Raw genomic sequence first — 17,806 nt, forward strand, 5'->3', positions numbered from 1 at the left:
CCAACCACCATCATAGGGGGCTGTGGAAGGTTGTACTCTGTTGTGCATATGGCAGTTGTGTCCACTGTTGCTCCTCTTAGTGAGAGCCCCATTTGTTCAACAGGAATGCTGTTCTTTTCACCACAATTCTCAGCTTCTGTTTCACTTTCCTGGAGAACTTGATGGCACCTTGTTCAATGGATGTGGACAGAAACCACTCTTGGGATGTCCTAAGCCATAATAGATTTTCAGAATCTGCAGAGGGAGTTTGGGAAATTCTTACTTTCTCCCCCACATCAACAACTGTTGACTCTCTGTCTGTCTTCTTCTCGCACTCCTCACCAGCACTTTCGAGAGCCGACTCACAATTGGTGATGGAGTAATAGATGCAGAAATAGGAGCATGAGTAGATTCTTGTAGAGGTGTTTTGGCTATTCCAAAATCTTTGGAACAACTTCCATGTTCAAATAGATAAGTAATCTTGGGCTGTTGGGAAGATTGCAATGAAGACTTGATCTCGGGAAAACACTTCAACATCAGTCATGAACCCAAATAAACAAGGTGTAAAACCTGTGTTTGTACTCAGTGCAGACAGACGTGACAGATGGTGAGCAATTTATGGATGTGGATGGTAGGTATTGGCTAAATGAATATGTGTTTGCGCTTATGGGGTCAATGTTTATGTCTCTGTAGTATTCATTGCGTTCTTTGAGACATAGTAGAGCTTTTTTACTTTGTTTAATTCAGTTAGTTCTTGTCAAATTGTTTTCATTTTGTTAGTGCGACATTCAACAATACAATTAAATATTGATTTACTGGATGTCAAACTCCAAGAGTTTCAACATTTTCTTTGAATCTAATGTATCCAACGTGCTGACCACACAGGGGAAATCGAGAGGTGGGGTGGCCATATGATCAAATGGCCCTGTAAGATAACCTCAACACCAACAACCCAAGCTTTTCCCCCAAACCCACATTGATTCGGTCACCTTGAACTTCACCTATTTATTTATTTATTACTTTACATTTATATAGGGCGCGAACAGCTCTTGGGCATTGAGGCCTTCTTACCTGTGATGAGCTTGGTTACATAGGGCATCAAAGACAACTTTGTAGTCAAAACAGAGTAGTGGCATACATTATACATTTTAGGCAGGCAATGTAAGTGACATGCAAGTAACATTGACAGCGTGGTATATATGCAGCATATGGTGGAGATTAGATGAAGAGTAGCGTCTTCACCGCTTTGTGGAAGGGCATGTGTGAGTTTTCGGCTCTAAGAGGTGGTGGAAGGACGTTCTATTGCAGGGCTGCCAAGTAAAGGAAGCTGGCTCCATCTGCTCTGACTCGCTTGATTTTGGGAACTATGAGCCTGTTAGATTATGGAGTCCTGATTGATCTTGCAGATGCGGATAAGTGGATCCGCTCCCTAATAGTTATGTGTTCCCTTTTGGGGATGCCTAATGCTGCAGGCAGAGCGCTATTCTAGATGATCTGCTGTTTCTCCATATTTTTATCTGACGTACCCATGAAAATGGCACTACAGTAGTCGAGTCTGGACCCTGTTATGGCTCTAGCATTGATATGATATGATACCAGGAACAGCCTCAGATGAGAACAGTGATGCAGACCCACTTGCTGAACATTGCAGTTTTGAATTTCAGATGTATTGGAACCTCACAGGAATATATATATATATTCTCTTACTGTTTTATTCTCTGTTTCCTCCTCTCACTTATTCCTTCTTCCTCTCTCTTTTATTTGTCACCCCCCCCTTCCCTTTACTTGACCGCCCCCCCTCCCCTGCAGCACTATCTGAAATGTCATCTCATCCTCCCTCCCTCATCTCTTGTTAATCTTGTTAATCTCCGGCTCTACCAGAAATGTCGTCAGGCCTAGTATGGTAGTCGCCTGTCTGTTTCCTAGTTCCTTCCAACATTGCAGTTTTGAAGTTCAGATGTATTGGAACCTCACAGAAATCCAGCTTCAAGGTTGGCACCTGCGTTTTATACATTTGTAAGTGCTTCCCTTTTGAGGTTGAAGTTCTGTGAAATAAAAAACAACTCTGAGAGTATATGTTATAATATTTAGGGATCGGTTGCATTTGAGCATCAGGTAGTCACCTAACAGGAGTTATTTCTATTTTTCTTTGTTTAGTAAGTGCTACCATGTTAGGTGAGCAATTGTTGCAATATCTGCACAACAGAAAACCATCTTTCAAAATCTTTACTAAGCAAGCTCAGAAAATGCCCACACCAGGAAAAGCCTCAGATGAGAACAGTGATGCAGACCCACTGGCTGAACATTGCAGTTTGGAATTTCAGATGTATCGGGACCTCACAGAAATCGCTCTCTGAAACATTTGTGTATGAGCGCAATATAAATAAAATATCATATCATATCAAATACAGCTTCAAGTAATTTATTTTAGGTAAGCAATTGTTGCAATAACTCCATGACAGAAAACCACCTCTCTGCTTTCACAATCTTCATTGGACAGTCTCAGAAAAAAGTGGTAAAAATGTGGGAGGAGCTACTTAATGGTTTGATGCCTTGAGGGCCATTCAAGGGACAAAAAAGCAGGAACTTCTTCTACAATGCCCTAACCAGGTACAGCATCAGACGAGAACAGTGTCGAAGACCCACTGGCTGAACATTGCCGTTTTGAATTTCAGATGTATTGGAACCTCACACAAATACAGCTTCAAGGTTGGCAGCTGTGTTTTATATATTTATATATATTGTCTTACTGTTTTATTCTCTGTTTCCTCCTCCTCTCGCTTCTTCCTTCTGCCTCTGTTTTTGCCCTCCTTTACTCTTTTCTATGCACTTACTCTATCAGAATTGTCCCTGGACCTAGTATGATGGCAAAAAAAAAATGTTTGTCTCCCCCCTTTCCCTTTCCTTGCCCCCCCCAGCACTATCTGAAATGTCATCAGGCCTAGCACGATAGTCGCTTGTTTTGTTCCTCTGCCTCCTTTCTCATCCCCCCTCCCTCATCTCTTGTTAATCTCCGGCTCTACCCGAAATGTTGTCAGGTCTAGTATGGTAGTCTCCTGTCTGTTTCCTATTTCCTTCCAACATTGCAGTTTTGAAGTTCAGATGTATTAGAACCTCACAAAAATCCAGCTTCAAGGCTGGCACCTGCGTTTTATACATTTGTAAGTGCTTCCCTTTTGAAGTTGAAGTTCTGTGAAATAAACAACAACTCTGAGAGTATATGTTATAATATTTAGGGATCGGTTGCATTTGAGCATCAGGTAGTCACCTAACAGGAGTTCTTTCCATTTTTCTTTGTTTAGTAAGTGCTACCATGTTAGGTGAGCAATTCTTGCAATATCTCCACAACTGAAAACCATCTTTCAAAATCTTCACTAAGCAAGCTCAGAAAAGAGAGGGAAACATTTGGGAGGAGTTCCTTAATGGTTTGGTGCCTTGAGGACCATTCAAGGGATAAAAAGGTTTACACTTCTTCCACAATGCCCATACCAGGAAAAGCCTTAGTTGAGAACAGTGATGCAGACCCACTGGCTGAACATTGCAGTTTGGAATTTCAGATGTATTGGGACTTCACAGAAATTGTGCTCTGAAACACTTGTGTATGAGTGCAATATAAATAAAATATCATATCATCTAACAGGAGTTCTTTCTATTTTTCTTTGTTTAGTAAGTGCTTCCATGTTAGGTGAGCAATTGTTGCAATAACTCCATGACAGAAAACCACCTCTCAGCTTTCACAATCTTCATTGGACAGTCTCAGAAAAAAGCGGTAAAAATGTGGGAGGAGCTACTTAATGGTTAGGTGCCGTGAGGACCATTCAAGGGACAAAAAAGCAGGCACTTCTTCTACAATGCCCTAACCAGGTACAGCATCAGACGAGAACAGTGTCGAAGACCCACTGGCTGAACATTGCCGTTTTGAATTTCAGATGTATTGGAACCTCACACAAATACAGCTTCAAGGTTGGCAGCTGTGTTTTATATATTCATATATATTTTCTTACTGTTTTATTCTCTGTTTCCTCCTCCTCTCCCTTCTCCCTTCTCCCTCTCTTTTTTTTGCCTTCTTTTACTCTTTTCTATGCACTTACTCTATCAGAATTGTCCCTGGACCTAGTATGATACGAACCAAAAATAATGTTTGTCTCCCCCCCTTCCCTTTACTTACCCCCCCGCTCCAGCACTATCTGAAATGCCATCCGGCCTAGTACGATAGTCTCTTCTTTTGTTCCTCTCCCTCTTTTCTCCTCCCCTCTCCCTCATCTCTTGTTAATCTCTGGCTCTACCAGAAATGTTTTCATGCCTAGTACGGTAGTCGCCTGTCTGTTTCCTTTTTCCTTCCTATCTGTGTTTTAGCTCTTGCTCTAAAATGTTGTCAGGCCGAGTACAATAGTTAATTTCACATTCTTGTTGCTCCTGGCCTGTAAGAATGTCATTGTATTTTCCCTTGTTCCCTCCCTTGCCGTTGCATTGTGTATAGGCACTATATAAATAAACTATCATATCATATCATATGATTGGTTGTTTATAATGCGCTTGATATCCAGAAGTTTCAAAGCGCAGAAACGGGGATCGAACCTGTGTTCCAACCTGTGTTCGAACCTGTGTTGCTCCGTGTCGCCTTGCTTCAAGATGAGCATGTTGCCCCTGAGCTATCCTCCTGAGACCCTGAGCTATCCTCCCAATGGTTAGGCAATTGTCCTTGGATAGAAAAAGTCTGGATGCTTTTAGGAGTTTAGCGTGGTATGCTGCGGCAGAGGCGATGGCATAGGCTTGCCTGGAGAGGTTTGAGTCTAGGTTAACTCCAAGCATTTTCACTGAGTCAGAAACTGGTATTTTGATGTTGTTGATAGTGAAATGACTGAATTGAGTATTGAGCTGTTTTAGGGTTTCAGTGGACCCAATCTTGAGAAGCTCAATTTTGTCACTGTTGAGACAAAGTCTGTTCAGGGCCATCCAAGCTTGGATGGTAGTGTAGATGGTGTTGAGGGCTCTAGCGTCAGATTCATAGTCACCTGTTAGTGGGAGCAGGACTTGAGTATGGTCCGCGTAGTTCATGTAGGAGATACCTAGTGCGTCCCGGATGTATAAGAGGGGCCTTGTAAAAATGTTGTAGAGGGTAGGAAAGATGCAGGACTCTTGGGGTTCGCCACATGGGATGATGGTCTGTGATGCGGTGCTAGGTCGGAGAAGACTTGCATGGTCTTACCCTGTAAGAAGGATGTGATCCATGCGGTGGCATTGGGAGAGAAGTTAGCTGTCGAGGTCAGGTGGTGGCAGAGGACATTGTGATCAATGAGATCAAATGCCGCAGATAGGTCTGGGAGTAAGACCTACAGGTCACTTCAGCTGAGATGTGATGTCATCAAGGACTTTATCAACCTTTTTCTCCTTTGTAAGGATTTCCTTCTATTACGACATCATTCTCAGAGACTTCAATCTCCCTGAGTATCAACATGAGAAACACTTGCATGATGTACTAATCTTCCTGACCAACTCTTTCGACCTCACACACATTTTGCTCCACCACACATGTCAAATGCCACATGCTCAACTGTGTCTTTGCCAGCGCCCTGCTTATTTCTTGCAAGGGCCCACTCCTTCTTGCCTGGACTGACCAATCTGCGATTTATCTACTCTTATCGTACACACAATTTGCAAATAAAGAATATTCTAAACCCGCAGTGAATGAGCACAGCTTAATTAAACATTTTCCACTCGATACCCTAGAGAAGTGGTCTTCAAACTGTGGGTCTGGTTCCCATAGAGAGGCCTGAAGAATGGCCAGGGGGGCCCAAGGCTCTACAAAAAGGGAGCTTTCTGAATGATTTCAATGGAATATATAAGCAGATATTGCATTGAGTGGGCCCAACTACACTAATTCTACTCCATGGGGGTAGGGGGCTCAGAATTACAAAGTTTGAATACCACTGCCCTAAAGGCAACATTTACAGCATTCACCATCACATGGGATACCAGAACCCTTCTGGAATCATTCAATCATAATGCCAATAAGGTAGTGAATACTCACATGTTCCTAAAGACACACAGGTCCAAAGCAGAACCCTCCATGCCATGGCACACACTTGAGCTCACCTCCAATATAAACTGAACAGCTCATTGGAGAAGTGGTGGTACAAACACTGCAGCTCGCATGATCTCACATCCCTAAAATCCCTGTATCCATTGCAGACACATGAGCTCCAAGACTTACACTGTTTGATATACCTCCAGTATAAAGGCAGCCTCTATGAGGACTAAATAATAATGCAATGTAAGCAAAACCTGTTTAATAGACTAAAATTAACAAAATCAGACCACTTTCGAAGTGGATATTGTTCCGGTATCCACAAACTGGTGTACTGTCCCCCCCTGGACCAACCCTCCCCCCCAAGAATCCTTCAGATAGACTTGTCTCCCCCAATCCCAGCAAATACATGAAATTATACTCCTAGACCAATGTGCAATGTGTGGTTTTGAGTTGTTTATATTTTGATATGATAAACGTTGCTTTTCAAGGTTATCTCTAAAGGGCAGCCCAAAGAATGTCCATGTAATTCAGGGTGGATGTGAATAGCGTAGGAGACCATGTTTTGAAGATTTTGATACTACTTTTTCTTTTTGTTTTATGTATGGTTTTAGAAATAGTTGTAAAGATTTAAATGGCTGTGGGTGCACTTTGCAGATTGAGTCACATGACTATTTGTGGACTTGATAAACTGTTTGCAGAAGAGGAGTGTTGGGTTCAATATTTCAGTGGGAGGTTTTTAGTTTAAAGTTTATCTTCTCTTAATTCTCTGTACTACCTCATAGCATCTATCATATTTATATATTCCAATTGGATTGTTTTGTTCTTGGCTGTAGGCTTTTGATGGTATTGGGGTAATATTCTGGTGGTGAGATACCAATTGACTTCACAAAAGTAGCAGAAACGTTCTAAGATAACATTGTGCAGATTTATTAGTTTAGTTTCTAATTTTGTAGCCAGTTTTTGTAATGGTGTCATTTTGTTTAAGACAAGTATAACTCCTTTTTTTTTGTTTGAATGTGCTGTCAATGATTGATAATTGGCAATTGAGAAATGCTACTAATTGTCAGATGTTTTTGTGAGATTGGTTATGAGGGTTACTTCTTCTCTCCCTTGCATATTGTGTATGAATTGTTTTATTGGTGGATGAGTGCATACATCTTCCCTGTTTTTACCTGTGTGTTGTGTTTTTCTTAGTTTTCTTCTGGTAACTGGCCATTACCTGAGTGGTAATGCACCCCAATGTCGGGGTTATTGCTTAAATTGCAATAGTGGCAAGTGATATCAGTGATATCAGTGAATAGATGGGCATTTATTATCTGCAGGACTATATTACTCTTATATGAAACTAGGTGATATTTGTACAATTGTATGTTGGATAGAGTACGCCTTTTTATACATCACAAGGAAATTGCAAATTAGCGAGGAATTTGTAATGTATTAGAGGTGAGAGGTCAAAGGCTGAGCCAGGGTATAAAGTCATGGAACTTCATGCTTATTTGAAATATGTTTTGTATGTTAGGGGGTTTTAATTTTCATGATACATGGAGACACAATGTCATCACCTTTAATACCTGACTTATTGCATAGGCTTATGTACGAGTTTTTGCAGTTTTTGGTACATACAGTTAATGTAGAGATGGCATGCAGCTTGAGACAATGCATATAACAAAGTTTATACAGATAGGGTCATGCACCCATGTGTTGAGCCTCAGTGCTGCACAAAATAAACATACTCCATAAAATCAGGCTGTGGGGAGTATGTGGCCTGTACTGGCTAACTGGTCAGGGAGATGGAAGGTGGTGTTTTGAATGGTGGGTATATTCTATTGCCATGGTAGTTTTGCTGGGCAGTAGTAAATGGAAAACTGTTATCCTCCTTAAAAGGTAAGGGGGCAGTGTGGGAAAAGTTAAGGGGGCAGTGTGGGTGGTGGAGGTGGGAATCTGACGTGAGAATGGTCAGTGGGGTAATGGGTGAGGTAACACTTGTGTGACCAGAAGGCTGTATATAAGCAGCTGCCAGTTTGCTTTCAGTCTGGGGTCAGATAGTGAGATTGAGTCAGGGTTTGGAATGTGATAATTGGCTGCTACTGCCCCTGGTTTGGTTATATGTGATATCAAGGAATAACTGCAAGTATAATGTGGTCTGTAACTTAAATTAATGGTAGTCTAGGTTTGAAATGGTGTGGAATGTTAGCTAATGGACGTAGCACATGGTTTTCGGGTTAGTGAGGGAACCATTGACATTCTAACTTGTTCTCAAAAGCAGGAAATATTATGTTTGCAGAATAATTACTTTTTAATTCTGGTTTCAGTGGAAATTAGAAAGACAATATGGCACTAAGCATTTTTAAACTTTAAAAAAATGTACCATAGATGCATGATTGAATTTTTCTTTTTTAACTCTGATTTTTTTTTCTTAAGCATTTCTGCTTATCAAAATGTACATGCTCTATGAACAAATGAGATTTAGTTTGGAATGTACAAACATGATATACAGTGGAAAATGGTTCCATGTGATGATAACGAATCAAATAATAATGAAAAGGTGTTTAAGGAATTATAAATAACAAAAACATATCAATTTTCTTTTTGTTTTTCATGGTGGTGTGGTCCCCCCAAACTACTGTTTCCTTAGCTCTATTAACCCACCTCAAACCCCTCCCCACCCATTTTAATCATTTACCCCACCCCATATATACGTATATATACTTTTAACAGAAAATTAGGTGTTTTTTGTTATTAAGGGTTCGTTATAAAGTCATTCATTATTGTCAATTCGTTAAAATCACTGTATATCGTGGGCCATTGCCTCATTCATTTGTGTCTGAATGTGGGTTGTTGTCTCTCATGCATTTCTACCCACTGCCCCAGTAGTTGACATCCTCATGTTCTATGGTGGCAATTCATGTTTATACTTTTTAGAAACTCGAGAAAATTTGACTTTCACTTAATAACTTAAAAATATATATTGGCATCAATCAAATGTGTTTGCTGTGCTAACAATTATAACTGTATGTATGGGGTGGCATTACCATTCTGGTAATGGACCTGGAGACCCTATATAGGATGTTGGTTTGCTCAGATGTGTAATTGCTGTATTGAGCCATTACCTGAGTGATAATGCGCCGACATTGTTTGTTTGTTTGTTTGTTTTGTTTGTTTTATTTGCTTATATAGCACACCAAGCCTGGAGGTATCTGGGCGCTTTTTCTTAAGGTACATGGTTACAGGATAGAATACACTGCAGTACAAAATACAGTGAATTATAGAATGGTGAGTAAAAGATATATACATATTATTGAAATTTACAAAATGTACAGAAAACACAGGTTCATAATTCGGGTTTAGGTAAGGATGCAACTGGCTCTAGATGGTCAGAGAGCATATCCTACCAGGGCAATAGGCATGGTCGAGAGGGTTGCTGAGGTCTAGGAGTATCTGTGTAGCAGAATGGTTATTTAGTTAGCTTGCGGGAATAACCAACATTTGATTTTATACTGAAATGAGAGGAACACCGCGTTGATTCTTAGTGCAGGTGGGAGTTTGTTCTAAGATTTAGCTACTAACACCGGGAAGCTGGAGCCTCCTGCTTTGTTCAGTTTAAAGGTCACAAGGTTTAGAAAAGGGGCATATGATGATCTAGTGGGCCTGGAGGACCTTTTCCTAGAGAATGTGTTCATCAGGTACCTAGGTGCTGTGTTATTGAAGCACTTGGGGGTGATCATGAGCATTCTGAAAGAGATCCTGTCTTGTATCGGGAGCCAGTTAGCATTTTGTCTGATTTGTGTAATGTGATTAGAGCGAGGGATGTTGAGGGCAGCTCTGAGGGCATTATTTTGCAGTACGTGTAACTTGTGCATGTTCCTTTGACTGGTGCCCAGGTAGAGTGTGTAACAATAGTCCAGTGTGGACATTATAAGGGCTCTAGCAAGGGTAAAACATCTGTTAGTGTTCACCAATGGTCGACAAACATTTATCAGTTTTGATTTGTATGCCGTTGATGGGGCGCTGGCATTGATTTGTTTTTGCAGGCTTAAGACTGAGTCAAGATAGACACCTAGGGTCTTTGCTACCTTGTCAACTTTGATAAGGTTGCCATCAATATTGAATGATGAATATTTAGTGCCAAGTTTGCTAAGTCTTAATTTAGAGCCAATGAGGAGGATCTCGGTTTTATCATCATTGAGACAGAGGCCGGGATCCATCCCTGTATGTTACTCTAAATTTCATTTAGTAGGGTGGTAGTGGATTGGTAGTTACCAGATAGAGTGATTAGTATTTGCATAATGTCTGTGTAGTTCATGTAAAATACGCCTAAATCATCTAGATGGTCAAACAGTAACTTTGTGAATATATTGTAGAGAGTGGGTGACACACAGGATCCTTGAGGAACTCCACATGTGATGGGGGAAGGATTGGCTGAAGCGACGGGGGAGAAGACCCTCATGGATTTGTCCGCTAGGAAGGAGTTCACCCAAGCTGCGGCTTGGCTAGAGAACAATGCAGCTGTAGTTGAAAGGTTGGTGAGGATGTTATGGTCGACTAAATTGAACGCTGCCGATAAGTTCAGTAGGAGGAGTAGCACATGCTTACATTATCCCTAGCCTCATCCATGTGGATTTTCAGATCAAGGAGGTCTATTTCAGTCCCATGTCTTGGTCTGAAACCTGATTGTCTGAGGTCTATGAGGTTGTTTGATTTGAGGTGGTTTTGAATCGGGATGTATGCGGGCTTGTCTAAAATTTTTAGAAGGAAATGCACAGTGATGATTGGTCTGATGTTGGTTGGGATATTAGGGTCCAGGTTTCGCTTTTAGATGAGCGGCATGACCCAAGCATCTTTAAGATTTTTCGGGATAGTACAGGAGGCAAAGGAGGCGTTTATAAATGAGGTGATAAAAGGGCCACCTTCTTTGGCACCTTCTTTTATGATAGTGGCTGGTCATATGTCGCCTTGACACCTGGACGGTTTAAGGCTTCTGATAATGGATTCCACCTCAAGTGCGGTGACAGAAGTGAATTTAAAGGCTATATTTGGATTAGTGGGAGGGAAGGAATGTTAACTCAGGTTAGATTGACTTGAGCTTGGGATGCTTGTTTTAGCATTAGTCGACAGGTTGGCTCTTTTTGCTTCAATTTTGGTATGGAGTAGTGTGATTATATCAAGTAGAGCCTTTTGGATGTTGGTACACCAAAGGGCATCTTTCTTGAATGAGTCAGGAGGGGTGATAGGAGATGCCAATTCTCTGAGGATGGTGAAGATTAGATTTGGCATTTGAGATTCTACTCTTGTAACTCCCGTTTGGTTTTAAAGATAGCAGTTTTATAAGAAGTGGAGGCGATTTTAAATTTATCCTTATTCTGAGTTGAAGTTCTTTTTTTTCAAGACGCCTCAGCGTCTCTTTTAGCTTTGCATAACGATTGTTGAGGTGTGCTAATGGTTTGACTTTCCTTCATTTTAGAGGGGCCATTGGTCTAAGGCATCTGTATACAGTTCTGGTTATATAATTCTACCATTGTGGTAGGATCTATGTCTGGAGGCAATTATTGGTGAGTCATGGGTTGAACTAAGGGGAGAATATTTTCTAGGGAGATTAGGCAGATCTTCCTAGTTAAAGCTGGCGGAGCTTGGATGTCCTTAGGAGATGGTGGTTTGAAGTCAAGGATTTCGAAGGAAATGACATTATGCTCAGACCAGGCACATGGTGTATTGGCTAGTATTTTGGTATTGCAGTTGAAATCTGCTACCAAATCTAGTGTTCTACCTTTACAGTGTATAGGGTCAGATATCCGCTGTGAGAAACCTAATTCTAGGAGAGTATTTTGGTTTGCTAATGCGTTAGTACCAAGATTGTCATGTAAGCCTAGGTTCAAGATGCCTAGAAGTAAGATTTACGAGTTAGGTTTTGTGTTTTGTGTGAGGAGGCAGGTTCAATCATCCTCAAAGGAAGATAGTTGGCCAGGAGGTCTGTAGATAGTGTGGATGAGGAGCATCAGTTTCTGATGTGAGTGGGAGTTTCACAGTGAGACGTTCTCCATATGTGAACTGGTTGCTGGTGCTTTCTCTAATGGCTAAAGTATTTTTGGCAATGATAGCTAACCTGCCTCCTTTCTTGCTAGTTCTATCAGCCCCGATGATAGTATACTCATCTGGCACTGCTAACATCAGAGCTGGATCAGCAGCTCGGTGTAGCCACGTTTCTGTGATCGCCAAGAAGTCTAATTCATTGGCTGTGATCAGGTCTGAGATGTCTAATGCATGAGCGATTAATGATCAAGCATTATTAATGAGGGCCCCCTTAATGGAGGCAGCGTCAGGGTGGGTTATTGCTTAAATAGCAAAAGTGGTAGCAATATAATATTAAAGATGAACATTTCTTTTACAGAAGAACTCCTCCTATACGTTGGACATGTGGGATGACAGGGCATATTGCACATGTATGTGGGAACCAAGGGTATATACAGAATGGGCAATTCTCAAGATGGGGGACAGCTTATCCTCCAGCATATAGCTCACAAGATAGAGATGGGTCCACCCAAGATCAGACAGTGTATCAGGCACAAGCGCAGCAAATGCAACTGGCACAACAAACACTGTTGAATCCATCACAAGGGCAGTCACAGCATGCACCCATGTGAATACAGCAGACGAAAATACAGGACAATTATTGACACCTAGAATAGGAGATGTCACTGTGATGGGGGAAGTCCTTTTGCAAGTTCGGGGGTATGTATGTATCCACAATAGGACAGCTCTCAGGGCAAATAGATGTGTTCAGTACTATCGGTGACAACAGACCCCCAAGGGGAACCAAGGGTTGATGTGACGACAGGAGGCAAATCATTTTCTTTTTTAGTAGACACTGGTGAAACTCGCTCATGTATAGGAGAGGGAAAATATCCAATGTCGGGAATTGCCATGAATGCTCAGGGATTCTCTGGAGCTACGAGTCGAGTTCCTTTAACTGCCGAATTACCAGTCTCCATACAAAAGAGTGACATGTCTGTTTCATTATTGTATTCATGACAGACAACAGTTAACATTCTGGGGCGAGATTTAATGATGAAGCTTATCATGACGATGTCTTTCACTGATGAAGGCATAGTGTGCTCCACTCCAGGGATTTATTGGCATGTACAGGGCAAATGGCTCTGCAGGGAGTGTCAATTGAACCAAACGTTTTTCTTTATGGGATGAGCATTCTGTTAACATGGCTACCCGGTTTATTGGTAAGGACTATGAGGATGCCTGATGAATTCTTATTTATACCACAGATAACTAGGGACGAAGAGGGGGGCAGGCTAGTCTGCTATAGTCAGATGCAGCTATGGTACGGGGGGAACTGGCTATGCTTGGAGGAACAGATGACAAAGGCAGTCCATGGAGAACAGTGATTGCCATTGGGGAAGGGTGTAGACTGACTGACGTCACTGACAATGACATGTTTAGTGATGATCCATAAGATGATGAAGTGATATTCGACATGAGTATTACATTTTGGAACAGCATAGCGAAAAGAGAGATCCCACAGCAAATGGTGCTTATCCAGCATTTTTTGATGAGGACTTGGAAAAAGTGCCAAGCGCTTTATGGACTACAGGCCCATATGACGCAGGCCTATTGAAGGGGGTAGTGGAGGATATGATAAAGCTGAAGCCAGGAGCAATTTTACTCAAGCAAAACAGCACCCCATGTCTCGAGAGTCGGATTAAGGTATTTTAAGACTATTTCAGCGCTGATGGACAAGGTATCCTGGTACTGTCAGAATCATCTTGCAATACCACGGTGTACCCTATCAAGAAATCAAAGGGGGGGTCGTGGATATTCATAGTAGACATGAGACCAATTAACAGATTGTAGAGGCAGAGTTTCATTTAGTTCCAAATCCCGGGACGATATTATGTCCCAGTAGAAGCACAATATTTCACAGTGATTGACTTGAAAAATGTGTTTTTCTCAATCCTGTTGCACAAGGACTCACAAGACTTGACTTAATTTTCGTTCCACCAAATCCGACTGAAACATGCTAGGCTGCCTCAAGGGTACTGTGAGTCCCCGTCGATATTTAATAGGGTCCTCTAGATGGACATAGGCAATATTGATTTGAAGAGCATTGTGATAGAGTACGCAGATGTAATTTTGATTTGTAGCACGACAGACAATGAGTGCAGGCAAGACTCAATTCAGTTAATGACTATCCTAGCAGACAAGGGATAAAAGGTAGACAAAGAGAAGTTAAAATACTATCAAGAAGAGGTGTTGCACATAGGCCAGTTGATCTGTGATGAGCGAAAGAGGGTTACACCTGAAAGAGCTGAGGCGATCATGAAAACAGCAAAACCGCACATGCTAAAGCAAATGCAGCAGTTTTTGGGACTATGCAACTATGTTAGAGCATGGGTGTTTGATTATAGTTCGTACACAAGACCCATTTTGCAGGGTCTAAAGAGAGCACCGGTGAATAAGGAAAAGATAGAATGGACTAAGGAAACGGAGGGAGGATTTGAAGAGTTAAAGAAAGCAATTCGTACAGCTCCCGTTTTAGGAATTCCCAATTATGCTGAGGATTTATTCTTGTTCTCACGTACAAATTGGACAGTCATGACAGCAGTGCTTACACAGAGGACTACATTAGGGTACAAACCTCTGGCATACTACAGTGGGATTCTAGATCCAGTTATGAAAAGACACTTTCCTTGTGAACAGTCATTTGGCAGCAGCCACGTTCACAATTGAGAAGTCTACCAGTATTGTAATGGGTTGTTTTAGGATGTTTTTTGTTGAGCACGCTTTGTTTGCTATTTTGGAAAACCCTAAGGCTACATTGACATCTCAGAGAGCGTCTGTGTATGAGGTAATTATATTGAATCCAGCGATTAAAATAGTTAGGTGCAAAATAGTGAACCTTGCCACATTTGTATCTGAGCCCGTGGCAGAGGGTGAGCATGTGTGTAACTGTGCAAATTGTGTAGAGTTTTACGATGACATACCGCATGTAAAGGAAAACACGCTGTCTGAGGGGAGATTTTCTTTATTGATGGTTCTTCGAAAATCGATGAAACAAGCGGAGAAAGACCTGGCGCAGCTGTAATAAGACATGACGAAAATGGAAAATTTGAAGTTGTAGCAAGCATAAGACTGCCATCTAATATTTCAGCACAATTGCAGAATTAGCAGTGCTTATTGTTGCGCTTGAGAAATACATAGGGTAGGAAGTGACAGCGTACAGTGACTCTGCCTACGCAATGTCAACTGTACACGCAGCACGTTGGAAAAGGATGGGCTACCTTTGATCGGACGGCACTCCAGTGCAGCATGCATCCTTATTGGACAGGCTTATTAAAGCACTACAGCTCTCAGCAGCCATAGCAATAGTTAAGTGTGCAGCACACACTAAGCAAACAGATTTCATCTCTTGAGGGAACGAACCCGCAGATGAAGAGGCCAAAATGTTAGCAAATTCTTCACATATTTCTCCTAGTATAAAAAGGGAAGTGACTATGACTATGGTAATGTGAAAAGGGTTCAATCAGTTACCAAAATACAGTTTATGTAAATTCAAGGCAGTGCACCACAGGAAGAACAAGAATTGTGGAAACAAAGGGGTTGTTCTTTATCCCCCCCTCAGAAGCATTATGGTGACAGAACAGCACTTGAAAGCCGGAGATGCCAGAAGCACTGTTAATGGTAGCGCTTGAACAGCTGCACTACCCAGCACATGTAAATAGGGAAAGTCTTGCTGCAACAATTGCAGAGGACTGGTTCATACCGAACCTGTGAGAACACATTGCATTTTATGTAGTAAACTGCATTGTATGTCAAAGGTTTACTGCTGGGAATACACTGCAAATGATTAGAGACATGAGTCCTCAACTGAATGGTCCTTTTCAGCATTTACATATGGACTATGTTGATATGCTGCAAGTATGTAATGGATATAGGTATATGGTAGTGGTGGTGTGTCCCTTCTCCAGGTGGATTGAAGCAGGTCTGTGCACACACCATGATGACACTTGCACTGGGCAGTGTGTGAGGTGCTGAGATCCAATAATGGGCCCCATTTTGTTAATGAAGTATTTGAACAGATTAGTCTATTATTGGATATTAAACAAAAGCAGGGTCTTATTCTTATCACCCTCAAGCAAACGGAAAATGTGAGAGACTCAACAGTGTTCTTAAAGAGAGGATCACCAAGCTTAAATTGACAATGAAGAAGGGATGGCTATATTGCATACCCTTAGCCTTGTATGCATTAAGGACTCAGACTAGGGTGGACCACCACCTCCCACTCCAAAATCTAGTGACAGGAGACAAATGAAAATGCATTTGTCTCCTCCATTGAGGAGCAGAAGTCATGCCCAGAAGACTGCAGAAATGTTAGGAAATGTGTTACATGCTTAATTGACATTTATGACCGCTAGTATCTCTGTCATTTCAGATCAACTCAAGTGCCAGGGGTGTCGGTCTCAGAACACAGATAAAAACAATTCAGCAACCGGACCTGCAGAACTACCAGTAGCAGCACTATTCTCTGGTGACTCTGCCAGAGTAAGGAAAAGTGGCATGAGCCCAGATTCAATGGGCCATTCTTAATTGAGAATGTTACTCCCTCAGCAATAAAAGTCCAAGGATGGCATACTTGGATCCTTCCTAACAAAGTCAAACTTTATACTGGTGAGACCATTGCACCCCCAACGATCGATTCAGATGCAAGACAAGAAGAAGAATTTCAGTGCATGCTGACCCGTTCGATGACGAGGAAGAAGGATGACAAAGTTGCTGAATAAATCAATGCAAGTTTGCATTTGGACTGTGGTTCTTTCCGGGAACTATATATAGATATTAAAGTAGGAGCGCAAAGTCAGTTCTTGAGCCACATGAATCTTTGAAAATTAACTTTAGTAAGTTTTTGGTATCTTATGAGCATGTTTAAACAACAACACTTGATCAGAAATTGGAAGAGTGAACAATACGCTAATTCAATCCTTACAACGCAGCTGTTTGGTTGAGTCTATTGTTCTGACGAAATACGATAGCCATAGGTTCTTGCTTGCTGTTTTCATATTTATGCTTATGGCGTATCCTACTCTTGTTGGGCATAGTGATGACATACTTACTTTTTTGTATGATCCCAAAAATGGCCCTGTGATTAGGAGACTGCTTGTGGCAATAGTTGAAGAAATCCTGCATCTACCTGATTTACTAGAATTGCCTGATTAAAAAGGTTTTTTTCCTTCCTTAAAGCAGTTTACAGGCAAAATGAGAAACATTGAGAATGGTACAGTTTTGGAAAAAGAGCAAGCTCAATGACATCCAGAAGGTCATACATGGTGTGGGTTAATGTACTGGTGTATGATATAAGCATGCTCAGCATTTATCCTTGTTCTCCTGGTTCTTGTGGTGCATACTCTTTACTGTATTGGTCCAAGCAACGCAGAAGTCCCTTTGACTCTCCCCACTCCATTAACTTGTGTAGTTGTCTATTGCTGAGACAAATTTTTCTATGGTTCTCCCTAAAAAGAGAACTCTTTCTTATATGCTTCTTGACTACTATGCAGGCACTTACTTTGTATGAGGGAGACACAGGAGACGCACAGAGAAAGATGATAATGGGATAAACACATAGACTGTATAGCGCACTTGGGTAATAACATTCTGTATCAGCACATGAAAAAGGTGGGAGAGAGAATGTCCAAAGAGGGTTGCTATGTTTGTGTTCTCATATTGTATCCTATGGGGGCCTCCAAGATATTTATAGATATAGAAGTAGCAGTACAAAAATCTCCTTGCCTAACA

Source organism: Ambystoma mexicanum, chromosome 9, assembly GCF_040938575.1.
Source record: "Ambystoma mexicanum isolate Mex_15411 chromosome 9, UKY_AmexF1_1, whole genome shotgun sequence".
In the NCBI taxonomy this organism is placed as follows: domain Eukaryota; kingdom Metazoa; phylum Chordata; class Amphibia; order Caudata; family Ambystomatidae; genus Ambystoma; species Ambystoma mexicanum.